At 42.9% G+C, this 6,548-nt stretch overlaps 1 pseudogene; it reads left to right on the top strand.

Annotated features, from left to right (window-relative positions):
- The first annotated feature begins 422 nt into the window (after positions 1–422).
- On the top strand, positions 423–1,012 carry LOC136176002 (TLE family member 5 pseudogene; annotated as a pseudogene).
- Positions 1,013–6,548: the final 5,536 nt, after the last annotated feature.

Below are 6,548 nucleotides of genomic sequence, written 5' to 3'. Positions count from 1 at the left end.
ATATGTCTGAATGATACAGGTGTATATATACATCTATCTATCTACATGTATGTCTGAATGATACAGGTGTATGTATACATATACATCTATCTATATACATATATGTCTGAATGATACAGGTGTATATATATATATACATCCGTCTAACTATCTATATACACATATGTCTGAATCACTTTGCAGTACACCTGCACCTAACACATTTTAATCAACTATACTGAAATATAAACTAAAAATTTAAAACTAGGTAGGAAGCGGGCGAGGCCGGGCGCGGGAGGCGGCGGCGGCCCGGGAGCTCCGGATCGGTGCCGGCGCAGGGAGCAGCCCGAGCCGAGCCGGGGCGCAGAGCCGGGGCGCAGAGCCGGGGCGCAGAGCCGGGGCGCAGAGCCGGGGCGCACACCGCGCCCCCCGCCACGACTGACATGATCTTTCCACAAAGCAGGCATTCGGGCTCGTCGCCTCCCCCAGCAACTCAAATTCACTCCTTCGGACCCCTGCGATCGCATCAAAGATGAGTTTGAACTGCTGCAGGCTCAGCGCCACAGTCTGAAACTCGAAGGTGGCAAGCTGCCCGCGAGACGTCGGAAGTGCAGCGCCATTACGCGATGCACTAGGGATGTCCCAAGGCTTGGCCGCCGAGATGCGCAAGCAGGCTGAAGTCGTCCAGGGGCTACGCGGGGTGTGTGCCCAGGTCCTGCCCCGCCTGTCCCAAGGGCACAGCTGCAGGTCCTGGGCGCCATCAGAGGGCTAAGCAGGTCAGTGCTCCCGAGCTGAACTCCAGCGTCCGACAGCAGCTCGCAGCCCACCAGCGGCCTCGGCTGCAGGCTCTGGCCCTGCCCCGACCCCCCTGCCTCTGGAGCTGCAGCCTCCTTCTCTGCCGGCGGTCAGCGCGGGCACCGGCCTCCTCTCTCTGTCGGCGCTGGGCTCCCAGGCCCGCCTCTCCAAGGAGGACAAAAACAACGGGCATGACGGTGACACCCACCAGGAGGGCGACGGCGAGAAGGCAGACTAGTGGGCGGCTGGGATGGGGAGGGTGGGGGTGGGACAGAGGGGAGAGAGGAAGGTTCAGCACGCGAGACACAGTAATAGCTTGGGATTGGCCAAACTCCGGTAGTATTTATGGTAGCTGCCTGCTGGGGCTGTCGCCCTGCCTCTGGGCCCTACCCTGGCTTGGCTCCTACCCCCAATTCCTGGCCTCCCTCCTCCTCCCCTGTAGCCTGAATGGGTCAGTACCCACTCATACCACAGATGAGGCAAGCTGAGGCCTGGAGATGCAGGTGGGAGGCCAGGTCCTAAGGGAGCAAAACCTCAAGAGGGCCAACACCCCCTGCATTTCCCTGATTCACACACACGTAACTGACAGTCTACCCGCCAGGGGGGGCCCCCACCTTGGGGGACACCCAGCCTCCCATCCTGGCACTGCATGCGAACACAATGCTGGCTGCCCCTCCCCACCCTGGGCACCCTGCGTCTCTCCCTCCCACCCACTCACCCTTCATGAGTTCCTGATGCCTGCACCCACAAAAGAAAGGAGCCACCGACAGCGATCTTAGCCTCAGGGGAGCAGAGTGGGGCCAGCAACTCAGAATCCCCTCTCTCCCCTTCCCAAATAAAGATGAGGGTACTCAAGTTGTCTTGGTTTTTATTTCTCCCCTCCTTTTCCAGTATACTAGCTTGTCTTTTAAGAAAAGGAATATTAAAAAAAGGAAAACGAGAAAAATGAAAAAATAAAAAAAAAAGCAATACCCACACCTGTGTCTGTATATAGCCTTTTAGGCTGCCAGCTTTTGTTGTGTTCAGGCATTTGATCTCTACGGAGAGAAGTGAAAATGCTGGATAGAGCGTGGGCTTAGCTGTGCCTTTCAAATAAAGACGTGAGAAGGTTAAAAAAAAAATTTAAAACTAGAGGTCTAATTTAATAGTTTGTCATTGGATTGACACGAAAATGAAAATGTTAGTTGCTTAGCTGTGTCCTACTGCGACTTCGTAGACTGTAGCCCACCAGGCTGCTCTGTCCAAGGAATTTTCCAGGCAAGAATACTGGAGTGGGTTGCCATTTCTTTCTCTGTTGGATTGACATATTTGTCTCTTAAACAAATTACCCATGTGTTTCTGAAGCCAATGATATTTGCGCACATTTGGGGCTATTGGGTTATTTGCCTAGTGTACTTTAGTCCAGATTCACATCATAAATCAATTAATGAGGTGACCTTAGTTCTTAAATTTGCTTTTTTAAATTATGGTCAAGTATGCATAATAAATTTATATTTTCCACAGGACTGGAAAAGGTCAGTTTTCATTCCAATTCCCAAGAAGGACAATGCCAAAGAATGTTCAAGCTACCTCCCAATTGTGCTCATCTCACATGCCAGCAAAGTAATCCTCAAAATTCTCCAAGCCAGGCTTCAACAATACATAAATTGTGAAATTCCAGATGTTCAAGCTGGATTTAGAAAAGGCAGAGGAACCAGAGATCTAATTGCCAACATCCGCTGGATCATTGAAAAAGCAAGAGATTTCCAGAAAAACATCTACTTCTGCTTTATTGACAATGCCAAAGACTTTGACTGTGTGGATCACAAGAAACTGTGGAAAGTTCTTCAAGAGATGGGAATACCAAACCACCTTACCTGCCTCTGAGAAATCTGTATGCAGGTCAAGAAACAGCAGTTAGAATCAGACATGGAACAAAGGACTGGTTCCAAATTGGGAAAGGAGGACATCAAGGCTATATATTGTCACCCTGCTTATTTAACTTATATGCAGAGTACATCATGAGAAACCCTGGGCTGGATGAAGCACAAGCTGGAATCAAGATTGCTAGGAGAAATATTAATAACCTCAGACATGCAGATGACACCACCCTTATGGCAGAAAGTGAAGAAGAACTGAAGAGCATCTTGATGAAAGTAAAAGAGTAGAGTGAAAATGCTGGCTTAAAACTCAACATTAATTAGCTGGGATCGGGTGGAGAGGGAGGAGGGAGGGGGGATCGGGTTGGGGAATACATGTAAATCCATGGCTGATTCATGTCAATGTATGACAAAAACCACTAAATATTGTAAAGTAATTAGCCTCCAACTAATAAAAATAAATGGAAAAAAAAAGAAAAAAAAAACCTCAACATTAATTAGCCTGCAATTAAAACAAATAAATTAATTTAAAAAAATAAAAAATTAATGAAACAAACAAAAAAGTGATGTTCACAGTTGTGCCACTTATAAGAGTTAAAACAGCAGAAAAAAACATACATGTCTAATAAACAGAATTGCTTAAAGGAAAAAAAAGGAAAAAACCTCAACATTCAAAAAACTAACATCATGCAATCCAATGCCATCACTTCATGGCAAATAGACGGTGGAACAGAAAAAACATGGAAAACAGGGAGATACTTAATTTTGGGGGGCTCCAAAATCGCTGCAGATGGTGACTGCAGCCCTGAAATGAAAAGACGCTTGCTCTTTGGAAGAAAATTGTGACCAAGCTAGACAGCATATTAAAATGCAGAGACATTACCTTGCCAACAAAGGTCCGTCTAGTCAAAGCTATAGTTTTTCCAGTAGTCATGTATGGATGTGAGAGTTGGACTGTGAAGAAAGCAGAGTGTCAACAATTGATGCTTTTGAACTGTGGTGTTGGAGAAGACCCTTGAGAGTCCCTTGGACTGCAAGGAGATCAAACCAGTCCATTCTAAAGGAAATCAACCCTGAATATTCATTGGAAGGACTGATGCTGAAGCTAAAACTCCAATACTTTGACCCCCTGATGCAAAGAACTGACTCACTGCAAAAGACCCTGATGCTGGAAAAGATTGAAGGCGGGAGGAGAAGGGGGAAGACAGAGCATGAGATGGTTGGATGACATTATCAACTCAATGGACGTGAGTTTGAGCAAGCTTTGGGAGTTGGGAATGGACAGGAATTGGGTGACGGACAGGGAAGCCTGGCGTGGTGCATTTCATGAGGTCACGAAGAGTCGGACATGACTGTGGGACTGAACTGAACTGAACTGTTACATAATAAAATGTTCAATTTTCACCATCTTAAGGTGGTATTAATTTAATTCACATTGTTGTATAAATGTTACTAATGTCTATCTTGAGAAGTAGTCCAACTTCACAAACTGAAAGTCCGTAATTATTAAAGAAAATTTCCCATTTTCACCTACAGAGACCCAGGCAACTTCCATTCTACTTTCTGTCTATGAATCTGTTTTATTTGCCTCAGTCAGTTGGAATCATACAAAGTCTGCTTTTGTGTGTGTGCGTGTGACTGCCTTTTTCAATTAATGTCATATAAAACCCCTTTTCCATTAAATGTTCTTGACACCTCTGAAATTTATTACATACATATTTAGAGATTTATTTCTAGGCTGTCTATTATATTTTATTAATCTGTTATTCATCTTTATTCCAATATGGGTGCTTGGATTACTATAGCTTTGTAGTTTGTTTTAGAATGTGGAAGTATGAGCTAACTTCTTTTTCAATATTGTTTTGGTAATTTGTAGTCCTTGAGATTCCATATGAATTTTAGCATGGATTTTTCTATTTTTGCTAAAAATATTTTTGGTGTTTTGATAGGATTGCACTATATTTTAGATCACTTGAGGTAGTATTAATTTCTTAATACTGTTAAATAGTCCAGCTCATAAATGTCTTCCCATATATGTGTGTGTTCTATAATATATCTGAGTAATGCTTATAGTTTTCAATTTACAAGACTATTGTCTCCTTGGTTAAGCTTATTCTTAACTATTTTATTCTTTTTGATGTTGTGGTGGAGTTATTTCCTTAATTTCTCCTTGAGTTGTTTATGATCATATAAACTTTTGCATTACTTCATAAAAATACTTTCAATAAGATGCAAATAGGAGTGAACCTGAACATGATACTGTTCAAATATGAGAGATCCACAGATAATACATTCACATTTAAAAGTTTATAGCTTTCCATTAAAATCTGGAACAGGACGAGCAGGCACACATTTTTAAATTTAGTACTACCATATAATTTTCTATGAAAATTTTAGATTTTTCCAAGTACAACTCTTGTGAGGTAATTTTATTTTTGTTCTAAGCTTTGGTGGTGATATTTATTGGGATTGAATTGAATACATAGATAATGTTGAGAAATAAATTGGTATCTTTTCAATTATTTTCCTATCCAATGTGGTTCTAGGTTAATGTTAATTCTAAGCATTTACACTTTTGTTGCTTTTGTGGAAGCAATCTCTTTTCATTATATTTTCCTTTTTTTTTTTTAAATTTAGTTTTTTTTTTTTTTTTTTAACGTGGATCATTTTTAAAGTCTTCATTGAATTTGTTACAACATTTTTACAGTATTGCATCTGTTGTATGTTCTGAATTTTTGGCTGTGAGACATGTGGGAACTTAGGTCCCCAACCAGAGATTGAACTTGCATCCCATGCATTGGAAGGCGAAGTTTCAACTACTAGCCTTCCCTGGTGGCTCAGAGGTTAAAGCGTCTGCCTGCAATTCAGGAGACCGGGGTTCGATCCCTGAGTCGGAAAGATCCCCTGGAGAAGAAAATGACAACACACTCCAGTATTCTTGCCTGGAGAATACCACGGAGGGAGGAGCCTGGTAGGCTACGGTCCATAGGTCACAAAGAGTCAGACACCACTGAGCACTTTCACTTTCACGTTCCCCACCTGGGAAGACCTTACACTAAATAGTGTCTATTTTACGTTTTGCATGTGTATGGATTGGCTGGGAGCTTCCCAGGTGACTCAGTAGTAAAGAATACGTCTGCCAATGCAGGAGATATTAGAGGAGTGGGTTCGATTCCTGGCTTGGGAAGATCCCCTGGAGAAGGGAATGGCAACTCACTCCAACATTGTTGCCTGGAATATCCCATGGGCAGATGCACATGGTGGGCTGCAGTCCAGGTGGTCATGAAGAGTCGAATATGACTGAACACACACACACGCGGACTGGATATGGATGTTTTATTTATCATGTGGCTGAGGTACTCCTGAACTCTTTTAATAATTTAACAGTTTTTTTTTTTAATTGGAGGATAATGTTTTTTAATGATGTAGTGTTGGTTTCTGCCATACATCAGTGTGAATCAGCCCGGGTGTATGCAGCACCCAAGCTCTGAACCTCCTTCCCACCACCCGCCCCACTCCACCCCTCGAGGCTGTCACAGAGCACCAGGTGGAGCTCCCTGTATTACACAGCAATTTTCCATTAGCAATCTATTTTATATATGGTAATGTATATGCTTCAATGTTACTCTCTCAATTCGTCCCACCCTCTTCATCCTCCACCGTATCTACCTCTATTGCAGTCTTGCAAATATGTTTGACAGTACCATTTCTCTAGGTTCCATATATATGTACTATTGTGCCATATTTATTTTTCTCTTTCTGACTTACTTCATGTTGTTTAACAGGCTCTAGGTTAATCCAGCTGAAGTGAGATAATTTTATTTGTGAATTTTTTTTTAATTTTGCTTTCTGTAACAGTGCTTCTAATGGCAGCTTCTTCCTACCCTTTCAATCACAGCTTAAACATCACCTTTT

Source organism: Muntiacus reevesi, chromosome 9 (genome assembly GCF_963930625.1).
Source record: "Muntiacus reevesi chromosome 9, mMunRee1.1, whole genome shotgun sequence".
Taxonomy (NCBI): domain Eukaryota; kingdom Metazoa; phylum Chordata; class Mammalia; order Artiodactyla; family Cervidae; genus Muntiacus; species Muntiacus reevesi.
Note: the sequence above shows the minus strand (reverse complement) of the source record. Positions and strands in the feature narration are given on the sequence as shown.